The sequence below is a fragment of the Catharus ustulatus genome, chromosome 10, assembly GCF_009819885.2.
Source record: "Catharus ustulatus isolate bCatUst1 chromosome 10, bCatUst1.pri.v2, whole genome shotgun sequence".
NCBI classification, from domain to species: Eukaryota; Metazoa; Chordata; class Aves; order Passeriformes; family Turdidae; genus Catharus; species Catharus ustulatus.
In genome coordinates this window covers 14,590,185-14,609,659 of record NC_046230.1, presented here as the reverse complement: position 1 = coordinate 14,609,659, position 19,475 = coordinate 14,590,185, and the positions used below count along the sequence as shown (strand labels likewise).

The 19,475-nt window shown below is 48.7% G+C and overlaps 1 protein-coding gene across 2 annotated transcripts in view; it reads left to right on the top strand.

Annotated features, from left to right (window-relative positions):
• LOC117000800 overlaps window positions 1-19,475 on the top strand; it is a 140,244-nt gene that overhangs the window by 10,933 nt on the left and 109,836 nt on the right. The window lies entirely within an intron of this gene.

Here is a 19,475-nt window from a genome sequence, read left to right as displayed (position 1 = left end):
GCCTTTTGTCTGTGAGGATTTTAGTGGTAGTTTGCGAGTGCTTGAAGGCAAATTTTCCTATCCTTACAGCGGCAGTTCCCCTCCACTGCTTTGCTGAGGACTTGTATAATCTTTCTACCTCATCCTTGTTTTATCCGCTTCATCCTATTGACTGCTTCTATGGGAAAAATTATTTGAACCTTTAATTTCTCTAATAGTAAACACAAGTTCTTACTGAGAGGTTACCGTGTGTTTTCCAGCTGAAGGCTTTTGTAGGTGGTGAATTGCACATTCTTGATATGAGAGATGTCAGGGATGACCCAAAGCCTGGGGACCTGATTGAGATCAAACGGGGACAGTACGCTCACTGGGCCCTCTACGTGGGGGATGGATACGTCATCCATGTGACAATTGCAGGTAAGGCTGGTGTACCCTGGCAGGATACAGAGGGGGCGTTGAGGTGCTCCAGGAGCCCTGTGTACCTCCAGGTGTTGCTCCATGTGTACCCTGTGTGTGTAGATGAGGTTTCCAGGAGCAGTCCAAAAGTCATCTGATGCTTTGGAGGGGCCAGAGAAGATTTGCCTGCCTGCCTTATCTCCTCCATTCCTTTCCTTTCAGGTGAAAATTCTTCATCTGTGTCAATTGGCTCTGTGTCACTACGCTCTGGAAAGGGCAAGAGTAAAGTGATAAAAGAGCGCCTGGAGGAGGCTGCTGGAAATGATAACTGGTGTGTCAACAACAAGTATGACCACTGCCGGACTCCTTTCCCTGTGGAGGAGATCATCCGGCGTGCTGAGAGTGAGATTGGCAAGGTCATGCCATATCATTTGTTCAACAAAAACTGTGAGCACTTTGTGACCAAGCTCCGCTATGGAGAGGGAGTCTCTGAGCAGGTGAGTGGCACAGGGTGAGCCCTGGGTGCCTCCCAGAGCAGCTCCTGGCTGCTGCCTGTGAGCCCAGCACTGGGACACAGCCTGCAGCCTGCATGGGCACAGCCCAGTGCCAGGCGTGGGTCCAAAGCAGCGCTGCCTCTGGCCTCCCCAGAGCCCCTGGAGCTGGAGGGTCACTCTGCTCTGTGTGCAGCCTGACAGTGCCCTCTCCTAGGGCTACAAACCTGGGTCTTACCCATTTACCCTATGGGGCACATGTCTCTCATTGATTTAATTACCCTGACTATCTTTGCCTGTTCTCAGTCATCATGTCTGGGGGTAAATATAAGTGTTTATCATATCTCTAACCTGTGTTTTACTTTCCCTTTGCAGGCCATGACAGCACTACCGAAACTCCGTGCCGTTTATCCGCCACTGATTTCTGGGGTTGGATCAGCCGCTGTTGGTGTTCTGGCCCGTTTGCCTCTTGTGGCTGGTCTTGCTCTTCCAGCCACTATTCCACTTGTCGCTGGTCTTGGTGTTGGTACTCTTGCCAGTATTGGTATCACTTCCCACAATATTGTTGATCACTTCACTCATGCCAAATTTCTAAAGGCAAACAAAGATATACTAGAAGAGAGGTGCTGTTAAAAAGAGCTCAAAGAAGGCAAGGAGTCCTTGGTCACTGTCCAGCTTTTGCCACGAGTATAATCAAGACTTACTAACAACTGTTGTTATAATTAATTCAAAGATTTATTAAAATGTAAAAATCCAAACTCATCTTGCCTCAAATCATCTTTTATCTGTTTGAGCATAGCTTTCTGTGCAAGTACAACACTTCAGCCTTGCTTCTCTCTGCTATCCCATTAGAAGTAATAAGTCAAGAATGTCACCTTTCTAGGTGACCTCGAGCACTAGCCTGGTTTCCACATCTGCTTTTATCTCATTTTCTGTGATGATTTTTGTGGTAGTCCACAAGCACTTGCAAGCAATTTTTCTATTCCATATGTGTTTGAAATATATATATAAATGTGAATAATACATAATGAATTTGGCTCTGGAATATGGGGAGAGTCTTTTTGCTTTTGATGAAAATGGGAGCACGCCACGTTTTGATATCAGAGACATTTTTCAAGCAAAGCTGGATTCCAGAAAAACCAGGCCAAAGGCTGTTTTATTCCCTGATGGAACTGTGTGGCCAGATCTTGGAGAGGGCAGTGAGGGGGGCAGAGGGGGCTGGGGTTGGGCACAGGTGCTGGCACTTGTCCTGCACTTCCAGAAGGGCAGCACCCTGCCTGCTTCAGAGGAGGTATTTGGAAAACTCGTGTGTATGTTGGCCCTCAGGCTTTGGCAATAAAAGTGTGCATCCAATGGTACTTCAGAGCAACATCCTGCCACCACCAGCAGCCTCACAGCTGTGATGCAACCCCATGAGGAAGAGCAAGTCCAGCTCATCAACTGGATCCACTGAAGTCCTTGCTAATTCACAGAACTTGTGGGTTAATGTGGCAATTGAATGTTTTTCCACCCTTCTCCCTGCAGATACCAATGCCCCTTGAAACACTGGGGTCAGGTGATGCACTCCCAGCACATAGTTCTAGCAATGACAGCCAAACTTTGCTTTCATGCCAGGTTGAAATGTCTTTGGGTAGTGGGGGACATGGACAATGTTGGTGGCACCAGACTATTGGCTGGGGAAGCTGTCCCCACGTGGTGACCCACCAGTGGTCCCTGTTGGCCACCAGCCCTGGGATGAACCTTGCAGATTCACAGCATCTCGCTTTGCTCTCTGCCCTTCGCCCTCTGTGGGTCTGTGCCCCCAAGAGGGGCATGGGCTGGGGCAAGGGAGGGAACCCAGAGTAAATCCATACACAAATTTCCTTCACTCTTTCTTTTAACACATCAGATTTTTAGGGGGCATCACATACTGGTGATACGCAATGGTAATTTCTCCTTAACTACCCTCCTTTACCCTGCTTTAGACACTGACTTCTTTCACAAGGGTTTTGGTTTTTTTTTTCCTCCTCTCTCCCAAAGCCCCATTTTACAGCAATTCCTCTTCCTGGGCCTACACCAGCCAGCTAGACAGCACTCAGACCATTCCAGCTCCCTTTCTTCTTTTGGAAGAGTTGAAGTTATATCATGGGGCTTTTTCTCAACTCTCAGGGTCCCTTCAGGCAATCTACACCCTGACTGTAACCATACAGCTTTTCAGATCTTTGTTAAACTTGAAGCCCTGAAGATCCTTTTTCATCAGGTGAGTAATACCAATAAAGATAAAAAACCTATGGTGAGAATCATGTACTGATAAACAATGGGGATGCAACACTGACCCAAAACACAGAATGGTGCCAACAAACTCCATCAGGCCCTAAATGATCAGGTGTTCACAGCAAAGGCAGCAGCTCCACCTTCCCTGCTCAAAACACAAAACACAAATCCTACTTACAGCTACAGGACTGTGGGTTTAGTGTTGCACATGGTTTCTGTGTTTAGGATCTATGTTTAGGCTCTCTTAGAAGAGTGGAAAACAGTTCAAATTCCATAGACAAATATTTTCGCCCTAAGGTATTGGAGAGCTACTTAATTACCCTTCATCTGCAGCGGTTTGTTTCTTTTGTTTTATTCTTCAGCTACAATGCTAATGCCCAGATTAAGCCACTGTTGCTTTTATATTACTAATTTGCTCAAGAAATGTGAGAATCAAGAACATTTCTACACAAACAGATAATCATCTTCACATACACTTGGTCAAAAGGCATTGTTACTGACTACTCCATGATTGTCTGCAGCATCTGGATTGAAAGCCTTTTTAGTAATGGCAGGCATTACTATGCTCTGGTCATGGTTATGTTTTGCCCTTTTACGTTCTTCCATTGCAAAAAGAAATACAGAATTTCTAGTTTAGTTGGGTGTCTGGACTTTGCCAGGTATTACAATCTAATTCATACAACTTGGATCTCCTGAGATAATGATGAAGTTAATTGTCATTGCAAGACCATTAGAGGGAATGCCTTATCTTGATATAAAAGTTGCAATTGCAAAATTATGGACACCAGTACAGTAATTTCACGAATACAAGCCGCACCAATTTGACTAAGATTTTGCTCCTAAACCGGAAATGCGGCTAATAATCAGGAGCGGCTAATATGTGAATAATTTTCTGACATTTACAACCTCAGAAGTGCCAGTCAGAGTGCTGAGCCAAGCTGCTGCAAAGTCGGCATTTTGCGATTGTTACAAATTGCTACTCTGTTGCACCGCGGGTGGAGCCTGGCTCCCTGCAGGCAGAACGGGGGGCGGGGAGAGAGGTGGGAGAGCTCTCTCCTTCCCTCCTCTACCGCAGCCCGGGGGAGAGACGGGGGGGCCCCGCTCCGCCACTGCCACGGCTCTGGGAGGAGAGGGGGGACCCGGGCCGCCACTGCCGCGGCTCGGGGAGGCGGCGGGGGGCTCCGTCCCTGCCTGCCACCACAGGGTAGCGCCGGGCCAGGGTGACCGAGCCCAGTGGCAGCGGCGGCTGGCCCCCAGTGGCCCTGCCGAGCGGCAGCGCCGGGCTGGGCTACCTGGCCCCGTCAGCAGCCCCTAGCGGGCCGAGCCTGCACAGCCTTAGCTCAGCCAGTAAACCCCGCCCTGCCGCCATTCCGTTAGTATTTGGCAACTTTGTTGCACGCGGGTCCTCGCTGCGAACGACAGAGCGGCTTATATTCAGGTGCGGCTTATTTATGGACAAAAAACGAAATATTTGCCAACTTCCAGAGATGCGGCTTATACTCAGTGCGGCTTGTATTCGTGAATTTACTGTACTTTAAGTACACAGGTACACTGGCACGTCTGAGCACTTGTTCAGTATGGGAGTGCTACTCATCCTACAGATACTGGAGATACAAAAATGTGATGTGCAGCCAACACACCTGTGCTGGCAAAAGCCTCAGCTCTTCACATGGACTTAACCAAGATCAGTGAGAGGCAGCAATAAAATGCTCCTGGGCAGCATTCCAGACAGTAATTCACCTCCTCAAGGAGCCTCTCAAAAGGCTGAATCTTGCCCAGTAATTCAGCCCAGGAACAATGATTTTAGCAGTGAATTTGGGGGCAATGTAACCTGTGCCGGCCTCTAAGCAGCATGTGATCATGGCAAACAGGTCAGTGCACCTCAGAGCTGCCATCCCTTCACCCCTCCACCACCTCTAATCTCATCACACCATCTTCAGGAATTGCAGCTCTCAGTGTTCACCTCTAACCCTTATGTCTTCCTGAAGATTCATAAAACATTTGTCAGGAGTCAGGGATCCCCTTTCCTGGCTGGCAATGCTGTGCCTGAGGCATCCCAGGACACGGTTGTTCCTCCTGGCTTCCAGGGAACAGTTTATCAGCTTATCCATGTCTGTAACTAGAAAATGCTGATAGCCAATTCCTCTCTGTCAGCAACTATATTGTAAACCAAAAGCCAGACTGTAAGTTGTGTGATTTCCCAGAACAGCCATCTAACCAAGGTTAGACCTTTCTGATCTTACACTGCTGCTCAGGAGACAGTATCCAAACGGGGGGAGGGAGAAGACTGAAGTAGCATAAAAGTCTGTGATATTTTTTGATTTAAGAAAACCACTGTGAATATGATATTTATTTGGAAGAAAGAAAACGTAATGGTCTGTGAGGTCAGCAGTAATCAGCCTCAGAGTACTGCTAAAATGATGGTTTGATTTCCTCGTACTTCCATATTTTAGCTATTCTACATTCCATCAGTCTTATAACAACTGTCACCACTCACTCTTATGGTTTATGTTAAAACAAGACACAAGCCCCACAGACATCTGAGAGCATAATTTTGGTTACTGTAGCACCTAACTAACAGCAAAATGTTTAGATTAAGTTTTTCAGAGACTTACTCACCACTCGGCTTCTCTGAAGTAGTGACAGATTATTCTATTAGTGGGACTAAAATAGCCAATGAAAGTGTTTTCTGCATAAAGGTTGGAAGTGAAATTAATTACTCATCTCACAAATTTTGGTCCCTCATTGAAAATTTAATGCATTCTTCGACATTCACCAGAACAAAGAGACAGACACTGAATCCGGGTGCCAGTCCTCAGACACTGAAGCTGTATCTGGACTGAGCTACCATCACCTCATGAGGATCAGTCTGCCTCCAGGCACTACCTGTAGTATTTCAAACATGAAGTTTCAGCCTCGGATAGAAATGCAAAGTTCAAATCAAATAAACTTTTCAGAGTTCCACACTGGAGTTGTCTTCAAAACTTCTCTGCAGAGGGCACTGAAAAGGTTGGTAACACCAAATCTAACCAGTTTCAATAGCCCTGGAACTTTTCATGAATTTTGTAGGGTTTCAAACATACTTCACTAGAAATACAGGCACATACCTGTTTAGAGTGCCAGTATTCATAGGTGTGTCCCATTTTAAAAACACCTCTGTAGCATCCATAGCCCAGTGAAGTGGACACAGATGACACAACAATATCCTGTATGCAGAAACACATGCATGGCATTTCTATATGCAAACTCAGCAAGTAACTATCCATGATTGTTTTCCCTCTTATCCAACAGATGTTTGTTTTGTCCATGGTAGAGGAAGATCAGTCCCGCAGTGTGTCCTTATTTACACAGGAAAAAGAAACTATCTTGTGTCCATGGCAGAGGAGAAAAGGAAATTAGGAGGTGAAAAATAGCACTTAAAAATAGCAATTTTATAACTATTTTCCCCTTTCTAAAATACACTTGTGCTATACTCTGCTGATGAGCAGGTTTAGTAGGTGCATCAAAAGCTGTGCAAGCATGCAAAGCAAAACAGAAAATTAATTCAATCCTTTTTTAAATGGCAGTTTTACAATGCTTTAAATAACCAAGCGAAGGCTTCTTCTTATTTTGTACTGCCCATTGTTATTACATCTGAATAAAGCTCTTAGTTTCAATAGAGAAAAGCAAGTTATAATCAAAATGAAGCTGAAACTAATTTTTGGATTCCTGGAAATTGAATCAAAGCTTCTTTCACAGCTAATTAAGTGGTTATGCAGCAACCCATGAGCTTTTACCTTCCTGTACTCAGAGCATTCTGTCTCCACACACTGCTAAAGAAGCTCTGCATGAAGGCAGCATATGGACCTTCCACATCTCTACTTCATCCTCTAAGAGAAGAATACTGAAATTACCTCCTTTGGAGAATGTCTTGCTGTTCATCTAAGCTGCATTTGCACCGTGCTTCTCTTTGCAGTCAGGGTGATGTTGCTCATTGTGGGGCTGCCTTTCCATGGAGTCTGGTGGGAGCATTGACAGGATTTGGTGAAACACGGCCTGAAGTGCAATCTGAGAATGTGAGGAGGAGCAGCAGTATCCATCACTTGCTGTATTCAACACTCCTGAGCCTTTCTAGGAAATGTAGGCATGGCCTCAGACCCGCACGAGTTACCATGGAGTAGAGTCAAGGCTGTTGTTCTCCCAACAGCCGAGAGAACAATCCTTGCCTGTGCTGTGGGGCACAACCAGCACAAGCACAGTGGGTCCCTAAATGGAAGGGCTTTTTAGGCATTTCAGCCATCTGGATTTGGAGCACATGAGAGGATGAAAATCTTGGTTGATTCAGTGCAAGTTAGTGAAGCCCCAGCATTGTAAATCCTGGAGCCCAGTGTCAGAATCTCACCTGGTCCTCTTCACTGCATTTGCAGTTGATCTTAACATCAATCTAATCCATGCTTTTTGCTGCAAAGTCTTTTGCATTTACACAAAGCCACTTCAACTGTCTCAGCAGCATCACCTGCCATTTGTGGTGCTGACTGACTTGTCCTCAAGGCAGGATTTACTCAGCACACAGAGGTTGTTGTTCTGATAGATAATGCTCTGTGGATTGAAAATGCACAGGGTCAGTTGCCCATCACTGCACAGGAGGGCCTCTCTGGAAAAGAGTCTCCATGCAATGAGGCAGTGGCCTGGTTTTGTCGGGTACAAGAAGAGATTTTCCAGTCCAAGTATGATTTTGGCACCACACATTGTAGTACGGCCTTCCCAGTAGCAGGGGGTCATCCAATGACAGACAGGGGAGCTCCGGGGCAGTGCTGGCACTGGGCCCAGCAGGGACACGCAACTTCCTCTGGTATGGTATTTATAGTGAGAACCCCAGCCCGGGACTTTACCCACGGCAGCATCGGGGCAGGCGCTGGGGTGAGCGGATCTCGGGCGATGCGAGCGGGCGTTTCCCAGCAGGATGCAGCCCCTGCTCGCTGCCGGCGGCGGGCGCGGCTGTGCCGGGCACGGGCCGGAGGTGCCCCAGGGGCTGGGCACGGGCTGGGCACCGCGGGCACCCCCGGGCAGCCGCCTTTGGGCAGCGGAGCGGGCCCGGCGCCGGTGGCAGCGGAGCCCCGAAGGGAGCGCGGCCGGGAGGGGAGCGCGGGCACCGCGGGCGGCCGGGGGCAGGCGCGGCCGGCGGCAGCAGCTGCACACACAGCCGGGCCGGGCTCGGCCTCGGCCGGATGCGCTGGGTGCCAGCGGGGCCGCCGCTCCCGCAGCCGCTGCCCTCGGGGCCGCCACTGACACCCTCCGTGCCTGCGCTCCCGGCAGCTGCCCCTGCACAGCCCTCGCCTCCCCGCTGCGCTCTGCCCTGCGCTCAGCCGGCCCAGCTACAGCTGCACGTCCTCACTGCACGCTCCTGAGATGGGACAGGAGAACAGCAAACCCCAGCCTGGGGACCTGATCGAGATCGATCAGCCATTTCATCAGCACTGGGCCCTCTACTTGGGGGTTGGAGTTGTCATAAACTTGACACTTGTAGGTAAGTGTATTTCAGACTGGCGAGTTGCAGAGGTCTTCTCGCAGTGCTTTGGGAACCGTGTCTCCCTCCATGGGAGATGGACCCTTTGTGTGTAAAAGCCTTTTGCAATAGCAGAGGAAACTCCTCTGAGGTCTTGGAGGGACCAGAGAGGATCTGTCTTCCTGCCTTGTCTTCTCCCTTCCATATACAGATAAACCAAAGATAATGCTGGGAACCTACAACCTGCCGGTTTTTACCAGTACAGTGAAGAGACAGCTCCTGAAAGAGGTGGTGGGAAATCATAAATGGCATGTCAACAACAAGTCTGATGAGTACCAAACTCCTCTCCCAGTGAAGCAGATCATCCAGCGTGCTGCAGCTTATGTGGGCAAGGAGGTGACATATTGTTTGTTTGGTAGAAGTTCTGAGTAATTTGTGACAGAGCTCCGCTATGGAGAAGCAGTCTCTGAGTAGGTGAGTGACAGAGGGTGAGCCCTGGGTGCCTCCCAGAGCAGCTCCTGGCTGCTGCCTGTGAGCCCAGCACTGGGACACAGCCTGCAGCCTGCATGGGCACAGCCCAGTGCCAGGCGTGGGCTCCAAAGCAGCGCTGCCTCTGGCCTCCCCAGAGCCCCTGGAGCTGGAGGGTCACTGTGCTCTGTGTGCAGCCTGACAGTGCCCTCTCACTGAGTCCCGCCTCCTGGGGCTACAAACCTGGGTGTTACCCCTTCTACTGATGCTGCACACGCCTAATTTTGATTTAATTCTCCTGATTATGGATGCTGAGTCTCCATTCCCATTCCTGGTGCTAAATGAAATTGCTCCTCGTGTTTCCAGCCCGAGTTTTAGGTTGCCTTTACGTGATAAGATAGCAATTATTTGCATGCTGGCAGTAGGATCTGTCCTGTTGCCTTCATTGTGTCAGTGTGCTTTCCAGGCATAAATCCAGAGAGAAAGAGAGCACTGATGGGCCATGAGGAAAAGCTGAGAGAAAGGCAGTGATTCCCTGGATGTATGGCGTCTCTGCCCTGATTTGCCACCCTTATACAAAGAATTAAATGAAAGCCTTAGTAAAGCATAAACACTGAAACTCTAGATGCCTAGAATCTTCTTTTATATGGATATAGGTTTGTGTACAGGTTGAGCATTCTGGCTTTGCTTCTCCCTGCCATCCCATTAAGAAATACCAAGTCAAGAACATCATCAATTCAAGGTGATCACCAGCAGCATTGGTCTGTTTGTCACATCTGCTTCTCCTTTTGTCTGTGATGAATTTTCTGGTAGTCTGCAGGCACTTGAAAGCAAATTTTCCTTGCCTTACACTGCCACCTCCCATCCACTGCTTTGCTGAGGACTGATGTATTCTTTCTACCTCATCCTGGTTTTATCAGCTGCATCGTATTGGCTGTTTCTACGGAAAGGTTGATTTTAACCTTTACTTTCTCAAAAAGGAAACTGAATTTCTTGCTGATACCTCACTGTTTTTGTCCCAGTTGTGGTGTACTGTTGGCAGTGAATTGCTCATTCCTGATATGAGTCATGACAAGTTCAAGCCAAATCCCAGGGACATGATCGAGATCAAGCGCACATGTTACCAGCAGTGGGCCCTCTACATGGGGCGTGGATATGTCATCCATGTGACACCTGTAGGTAAGGCTGGTGTACCCTGGCAGGATGCAGCGGGGATATTGAGGTGGTCCAGGATCCCTTTCTACCTCCAGGTGCTGCTCCATGTGGAATCTGTGTGTGTATATGAGGTTTGTAGGAACATTCCAAAAGTCATCTGAGAATATGGACTAAACAGAGAAGGTTTGCCTGATTTCCTTATCACATCCATTCCTTTTCCAGATGAAACAATACCATCCTATTCAGCCAGCAATGAGACAACAGTCATCTTAAGGATTAAAAAGGCACTCCTGAAGGTGGTGACCAGAAATGATGCCTGGGCTGTCAACAACAAATATGACCAGTACCGCAGTCCCCTGCCCGTGGAGATCATCCAGCGTGCTGAGGGTTGCATTGGCAAGGAGATGGCATATCATGTGTTTGACTTCAAAGCTGACGATTTTGTGAGAAAACTCCGCTATGGTGGCCAGGTGAGTGGCACAGGGTGAGCCCTGGGTGCCTCCCAGAGCAGCTCCTGGCTGCTGCCTGTGAGCCCAGCACTGGGACACAGCCTGCAGCCTGCATGGGCACAGCCCAGTGCCAGGCGTGGGCTCCAAAGCAGCGCTGCCTCTGGCCTCCCCAGAGCCCCTGGAGCTGGAGGGTCACTTTGCTCTGTGTGCACCCTGACAGTGCCCTCTCCTAGGGCTACAAACCTGGGTCTTACCCCCTCTGCTCATGGGACACATGCTCCTTATTGATTTAATTCTCCTGATTATTGCTGCTTATTCTCCTTTCCCATGCCTGGGACTAAATGAAAGTGCTCCTCGTGTTTTCACCATGACTTTTGCTTTCCCTTTAAGTGATAAGATAGCAATTGTTTGCATGCTGGCAGTAGGATCTGTGCTGTTGGCTTCACTGTGTCAGTGGGCTTTCTGCGGATGAAATCCAAAAAGAGAGCACAGATGGAACATCAGGAAAAGCTGAGAGAAAGGCAGTGATTCCCTGGATGCATGGGGTCTCTGCCCTGATTTTGCCACCCTGAGGGAAAGCATTATATAAAGCTATATAAAACATAAAAACCTGAACTCATCATGCCTAGGACCTTCTTTTATATGGATATAGTTTTGTTTACAAGTCCAGCATTCTGGATTTGCTTGTCCCTGCCATCCCATTAAGAAATACCAAGTCAAGCACATCATCAATTCAATGTGATCACCAGCAGCACAGTCTCGTTTGTGACATCTGTTTTTACTTTTTGTATGTGATCATTTTAGTGGTAGTCTGCAAGCACTTGAAAGCAAATTTTCCTTTCCTTACACTGCCACTTTCCCTCCAGTGCTTCGCTGAGGACTGGTGTGAGCTTTCTACATCATCCTGGTTTTATCTGCTACATCCTATTGGCTGTTGCTGTGGAAATGCTGATTTTAACTTCCTCAAAAAGGAAGTAAATTTTTTGCTGAGAGTTTACTCTGTGTTTTCCAGCTGATGACTTTTGTTGGCATTGAATTGTGCATTCCTGATACGATATATGACCAAAACTACCCAAATCCTGGGGACATGATCGAGATCAAGCAGCCAGGTCACCATCACTGGGCCCTCTACATGGGGGATGGATATGTCATCCATGTGACTGCTGTAGGTAGGGTTGATGTACTCTGTCAGAATGCAGAGGGAATGTTGAGGTGCTCCAGGAGCCCTATGTACCTCCAGGTGCTGCTCCATATGGACCCTGTGTGTGTAGATGAGGTTTCCGGGAACAGTCCAAAAGCCATCTGAGGTTTTGGACAGGCCAGAGACGATTTGCCTACCTGCCTTATATCCTTCCTGCCATTCCCAGGTGAAAATTCTCTACGCGTGTCAACCGGCAGTGGGACAGTACATATTAGAAAGTTGAAGGTGAAGAAACAACTCCTGGCGGACGCAGCCAGATATGAAACATGTTGTGTCAACAACAAGTATGACCACTCCCTAACTCCTTGCCCGGTGAAGGAGATCATCCAGAGAGCTGAGAAATGTATTGGCGAGGAGGTGGAATATGATGTGCTTGGCAGCAACTGTGAGCACTTTGTGACAGAGCTCCGCTATGGAGAAGCAGTCTCTGAGCAGGTGAGCGGCACAGGGTGAACCCTGGGTGCCTCCCAGAGCAGCTCCTGGCTGCTGCCTGTGAGCCCAGCACTGGGACACAGCCTGCAGCCTGCATGGGCACAACCCAGTGCCAGGCGTGGGCTCCAAAGCAGCGCTGCCTCTGGCCTCCCCAGAGGCCCTGGAGCTGGAGGATCACTCTGCTCTGTGTGCAGCCTGACAGTGCCCTCTCACTGAGTGCCACCTCCTGGGGCTACAAACCTGGGTGGTTCCCCTTCTGCTTCATGGTACTGCTCTCACATATTTATTTACTCTGATTATCCCTGCCTCTTCTACATTGTTAGGCTGGGGGGGCGGAGTAAACATAAGTGCTCCTCATGTTTCAAGCCCGTGTTTTTGTTTCCCTTTATAGGTCGAAAATGCAGTTATCGGCGGTACTGCAGCAGCAATAGGAGGTGTTCTTGCCGGTGCAGCCACCCTGGTTGGGATGCCATTGTCCAGGAGATAGTATTACTGATTGTCTGCCAGTTGGAGCTCAGAGCAAGGTGGGGGCAGCCCCTGAACACAGCGGTCACTGGTCAGATTTTGCTACATCTGTCATCAAGGCTTCCTAGGCACTGTGCCATCCTTAATGTAAACATTAAACAGTCCTTAAAAAAATGTCTTCTTAAATCCAAACTTCTGTTACCATAAAATCCTCTTTTATCTGAATATAGTTTCAAGGGCAGGTTTAAGAATTCAGCCTTGCTTCTCCCATTAAGAAATGATAAATCAAGATGACCACTGTTCAAGAGGATTCCCAGCAGTTCTAGCCTGTTTGCCACATCTGGTTCTTTTTCACTGTCTGTGATGATTTTTGTGGTAATTTGGGAGCACTTGCAAAAAATTTACGCATTCCCTTCCTCACACCTCCCCACCAATGCTTTGCTGAGGACTGGTGCAGGATTTTCCTCCTCTTTTGATCAGCTAGCTCCTGGGCATTCTTCATTTGCATCACTGAAATAAAAAGTACTGCTGAGAATTTACTGTGTTTTCCAAATGAGACCGGGTGTAGGTGAGGTGTTGGTGTAAAAGACAGAATTCTGCCAAGGAAGGCGGGAACCTTCCTGGATGCAAAAGAAGACTCCTCCGTCCAAATGACTATGACTTCGAAATGACGGAGTTTTGAGGCAGAAAGGAGGAAAGAGCAGCAAGAGTTCTGTACTAGAACATGTATGGAGCAGAGCAGCCAAGAGCTCCACAGCCGCACTCCCAGGGCGCGGAGCAGCGCTGTCCCGACAGCGGCAGGGGCACGGGCGGGCTCGGCACGGAACGGCCCGGGCGGGGCAGGCGGGGGAGCCGCGGCCAATCCGCTCAGCAGCAGCGGCCACGGGCGGGCAGCGCAGCCACCAACAAACACATCGTGGTGCTGAGCCAGAGCGCAGCCGAGTCCCGGCACAGAGCGCAGCGCTGCCCGCGGCACCGCGCCACGGCTCCGCATGTCCCGAGCGCAAGAGAGCTCCAAACCAGCTACAAAACTGCCAAACCCCCATTCCCCTCCCCAAACGGTTCCCTTCATGTGCCAGGGATATCAGACAATTCCTTCATATGGTTCATTCACCCCCATTCCATCTCCACGCATTCACCCTCTCCTGCTCCCAGTGTCCTCACGATGACAATGGGAAAAACTCACTTAGAAGCCTGAACGCATAAGAGTGGGAAAGCTCTGGCTGCCAGGTCTGCAAAGAGACAGGCAGGGCATGTGCCGTGTCTTGAAACCTGCACTTGTGCTGCCTAAACTGAGCAGTTCCTGGGAGGTGGGGAGATAGGAAGCCAGGGCACGTTTACAGGCTGTATCCTTCAGTGTTTTACAGGGTCATCCTGATTTTGGTGTGATGGTGGTTTGCTCAATATTTACCTGCCTGTTAATGGTTTGTTGGGGGTTGGGTTATTTTTTATTTTTTTTCCTTTCTTTTTCTTTCCTTTTTACTTGTGGAATTTTTCCCATTGCTTTGCAAAAAAAGCACTGATGTCTAAATGCTTGAGGCATGTGGGAAGAGGGAGGGGGAAATCTCTCTCCTTTATTTTAGAGTTTCTTTCAGAGGGACAAGTCACACCGAACAGAGGCTAAAGCAGCAGCAGATCTTTTTTTAGATCTCCGTCTCTGACATCAGAAAAAGACGTCCAGGCAATCGCTTATTGCGGGGAGAATTCCCCGGCACCTGGGGCACCTCGCACCATCTGCTCGTGTGCCCGTAAATCCTGAACTCCGCCTCTCCCTGCCCTGCTCAGAGCCGGGCCGGGGCTGGCCCAACACCGCTCTTTGTTCGGGATTGCTCCGCGTTTCTCCACACAGCAGCCCGCACCCTGCTGCCTTCCCGGGACGCTCTGCAGCTACGGCCGTCCAGCACCCAGCCATTTCTCGCTCATTCCTGCCCACTGGAACAGCAGCCACACCAAAGGGAAAGTGCCTGCGGCCGAGAACAATGTTACTGTGTCCTTGGTTCTGTTTGCTAGTGATGCCGTAGGTACTACTGGGTAGTTTTGCCTTGTTATACGTACTAGCAAAAAACCTATTATTCCTATTCTCATACCTTTACCTGCAAGACCCTATATTTCAAAATTGCACTAATTCGGACAGAGAGGGTTTATATTCTAAATTTCAAAAGAGGGCCCTACCTTGCATAACAGACACCTGTCCTTCAGCCCAAGACAATGTTCCTGTCCCTGCTTCTGCTGACTCTCTCTGTCAGCAGCAGATCCCCAGTGTCAGTGACAGAAAACCCCAGCTACCTTTTTCTTTCTCAGCTCTTTGTTCCCCTCTGCCACCAAAATTTCCCACTTCACCTCTCCAAGGGCAATGATTGTTGGCCTTGAACCTGAACAAACCTGCTACATGATTTTTATCAGCGCTTCAGACTCACAGCCCATTCTAGGATTCTATTCTTTGAACTGCCAAAACACTGAGGGGCTTAAAGAATTACTAAGGCAGCCAGGAGACTTTGACTCACAGACTTGTGGCCATTCTAACTTTAAGGGCCAAATGTTGATTCTAAAGCGTTCATAGTGCCAGCATCAGATCAATCTTCTGCCAGGCAGCAGGAAGGCAAAGCCAGGGTCCCTGCAGTGCTGGGGGTGAGGGATGTGAAGAATGAGCAGTGAGGCACCCATGCTTCATCTCCCCATGGACTGAGACACAGCATTTCCTTGTCACAAAACCGATGTGTGGATTGTCTTGGAAGAAAACTTTCAAGGGAAAGTCTGCTTTATTGTCCTTTACCTGGAGTATACGCCTCAAGCTTTCGGAGCCAGGTAATCTGCATCCCACTTGTGAGACACAGAATCCTGTGTTGCTTTTCTTACATGTAACTGCCTGCGCTATTGGGGGAGATGAGAGCAGAACAGCTGTCGGTGAGAGACGCCTGCTTTTGTGTGCCCTGAACAGGTTACACCCCAAGCAGCCAATCATTCATTCACTCCGTGCCCTGTCCACCCCATCAGGCAGGGAATGAGAAGAGTTGAAATAAAAAACTTGTGTCTGGAGATAAAATTGGCTTAGTAGCTAATCAAAATCTTGGTTTAGAATTCCTGGAAATGAAATTGAAGCCTCTTTCATAGGCCAACTGTTAGGGTGGTTATACAGTAACCAATCAGCTTTAACCTTTCTGTACTCAGAAGGAGAAAGCGGCCAAGGACCTTATCCACGGCAGCTGCCCCTGCACAGCCCTCGCCTCCCCGCTGAGCTCTGCTCTGTGCTGAGCCAGCCCAGCTACAGCTGCACGTCCTGACTGCACACTCCTGAGATGGGACAGAACAAGAGCAAACCCGAGCCTGGGGACCTGATTGAGATCGACCAGCCATTTCATCAGCACTGGGCCCTCTACATGGGGGATGGATATGTCATCCACTTGACATCTGTAGGTAAGGATATTGCAGACTGGAGAGGTGCAGGGGAAATCTTGGGTGCTCCAGGAGCTCTGTCTACCTCCATGAGCAGTTGGTGGACACTTTGTGTGCAAAAGCCTTTTCCAGGAGCAGAGGAAACCCCTCTGAGGTCTTGAAGGGCCACAGAGTGTCTGTGTTCCTGCCTTATCTCCTCCTTCAATATACAGGCAAAGACAAGGTAAAACTGGGGGCCCACGAGGTGCCAGTATACATCAGAATGGTGAAGAAGGAGCGCCTGAAGAAGGTGGTGCGACGTAATAAATGGCGTGTCAACAACAAGTCTGATGTGTCCCCAGATCCGCTTCCAGTGGAGGAGATTATGTCTCGTGCTGCAGCTTGTATTGGCAAGAAGGTGATGTATTGTTCATTTGGTAGGAACTGTGAGCACTTCGTGACCAATCTCCGCTATGAAGGGACAGTCTCTGAGCAGGTGAGTGACAGAGGGTGAACCCTGGGTGCCTCCCAGAGCAGCTCCTGGCTGCTGCCTGTGAGCCCAGCACTGGGACACAGCCTGCAGCCTGCATGGGCACAGCCCAGTGCCAGGCGTGGGCTCCAAAGCAGCGCTGCCTCTGGCCTCCCCAGAGCCCCTGGAGCTGGAGGGTCACTCTGCTCGGTGTGCAGCCTGACAGTGCCCTCTCACGGAGTGACACCTCCTAGGGCTACAAACCTAGGTCTTACCCCTTCTGCTCATGGGACCCATGGCTCTTGTTGATTTAATTCTCCTGATTATTGCTGCTTATTCTCCATTCCCATACCTGGGGGTAAATAAAAGTGCTCTACGTGTTTCCAGCCTGAGTTTTATTTCCCTTTATCTGCTAAGATAGCAATTGTTCGCATGCTGGCAGTAGGATCTGTGGTGTTGCCTTCACTGTGTCAGTTGGCTTATTGGGGTGAAATCCAGAGAGAAAGAGAGCACTGATGGGCCATCAGGAAAAGCTCAGAGAAAGGCAGGGATTCCCTGGCTGCATTGTCTGCCCTGCTTTTGCCACCCTTATAGAAAGAATTAGATGAAAGCCTTAATAAAACAGAAAAACCCAAACTCATCATGCCTAGAATCTTCTTATATGTGATTGTAAGCATAACATTCTGGCCTTGCTTCTCCCTGCCATCCGATTAAGATATACCAAGTCAAGCATAAAATCAATTCAAGGTGATCCCTGGAAGCACTGAACTGTTCGTCACGTCTGCTTTTACTTTTTGTCTGTGATGATTTTAGTGGTAGTCTGCAAGCACTTGAAAACTAATTTTCCTTTGCTTACGCTGCCGCGTACCCTCCAGTGCTTTACTGAGGACTGGTGTGAGCTTTCTACCTCATCCTGGTTTTAACAGTACATTCTTCTAGATTTTTCTATAGAAAAATTTGTTTTAACCTAAACTTTCTCAGAAAGTAAACTAAGTTTATTGCTGAGCATTTAATTGTGTTTTCCAGCAGAGGGCTTTTCTAGATGGTGAACCGCACATTCTTGATACGAGAAATTTCAAGGAATACCCCATGCCTGGGGACCTGATCGAGATCGACCGGCCACATTACCAGCACTGGGCCCTCTACGTGGGAGATGGATATGTCATCCATGTGACACCTATAGGTAAGGCTGGTGTACCCTGGCAGGATGCAGAGGGGGTATTGAGGTGCTCCAGGAGCACACTCTCCCCCCAGGTGCTGCTCCACGTGGACACTGTGTGTGTAGATGAGGTTTCTAGGAGCAATCCAGAAGCCATCTGAAGTTTTGGATGGGCCACAGAAGATTTGCCTGCCTGCCTTATCTCCTCCCTGACTTCCCCAGGTGAAAATTCTCCACCTTCGTCAGCCGGCAGCATGACATTACTCTTTAAAAAGGCAAAGGTAGAGAAAGACCTCTTGGACAAGGCTGCTGGAAAGGATAACTGGCGTGTCAACAACAAGTATGACGATGTCCTCATTCCTTTCCCTGTGGAGGAGATCATCTGGCGTGCTGAATGCCAGGTTGGCAGGATTGTGCCCTATTTTTTGTTGTACAAGAACTGTGAGCATTTTGTGACCAAGCTCCGCTATGGAGAAGCAGTCTCTCAGCAGGTGAGTGGCACAGGGTGAGCCCTGGGTGCCTCCCAGAACAGCTCCTGGCTGCTGCCTGTGAGCCCAGCACTGGAACACAGCCTGCAGCCTGCATGGGCACAGCCCAGTGCCAGGCGTGGGCTCCAAAGCAGCGCTGCCTCTGGCCTCCCCAGAGCCCCTGCAGCTGGAGGGTCACTCTGCTCTGTGTGCAGCCTGACAGTGCCCTCTCACTGAGTGACACCTCCTGGGGCTACAAACCTGGGTGTTACCCCTTCTGCTCATGGGGGTCTTACCCCTTCTGCTCATGGGGCACATGGCTCTCATTGATTTAATTGTTATATATAAAAACCGAATCAAGCTGAATTAAATAGTAAAACAGCAAATTTTATTTTTGTGACCGAAAATATGGTCTTGGGAAGCCACAAACGAAATAGGATGGCACCGAGCCCGGGAATCAGTGCCGGGTGATCACACACGCTGATCTGACCTCTATCGCATCAGATCCCCCTGTCATCACGCTGCCATCTGGGGAGCCCAGCTTTTATATAGTTTTTCTGACCTGAGGCAAGAGTTTCCTTTGTTTCTGCTGCAGATTCTCATATTTAGATTAAATCCTTTTTCTGGTGCTGCCCTGGACAAAGGTCCTTCCTGCGCATCGATGAATTCTGATGAGGGCTGTGTCTGCTCCATATTGATGTGTAATTTTCCTTGAGAGTGCTGTTTCTCCCGTACGGAACCCAGTGGAGGTGAAAGGCTGTCTGATATGTGGTACTTGACAAGTTCTTTATTGATGATCTTTTCCTGTCTTTTTCAGGATCATTGAGCTAGATTTGTTGATATGCTAGTTAAGGCCTTTGTTTATGGCTCGCGGGTGGCAGTGTCTGAAAGGTTTTCTCACTTATTTCTTTATTTTATACAACCATCTTATATATAAACACGAATTATAACAACATATATCACAATCACCCCCTTCTATATAAACAAATTAATTCGTGTTCCCTTCTTAATTTTCTTCAGATTTATCACTTCTATCCCGTTCTTCTATTGACTCTTCTCGATAATCTATGTAAGGGAGTTTATTTTTCCCCATTTGCTCTTCAAAGTTTGCAAGTGCTTTTACTGCATTGGTATCCACCTCCCCTTCTCCCAGTTTCAGTAATTTGGATGCTTTTCCATTTACTCTCCCAGTATATCCTCTCAGGAGCTTTCCAGGTAATTTCTGTGTTTTCTG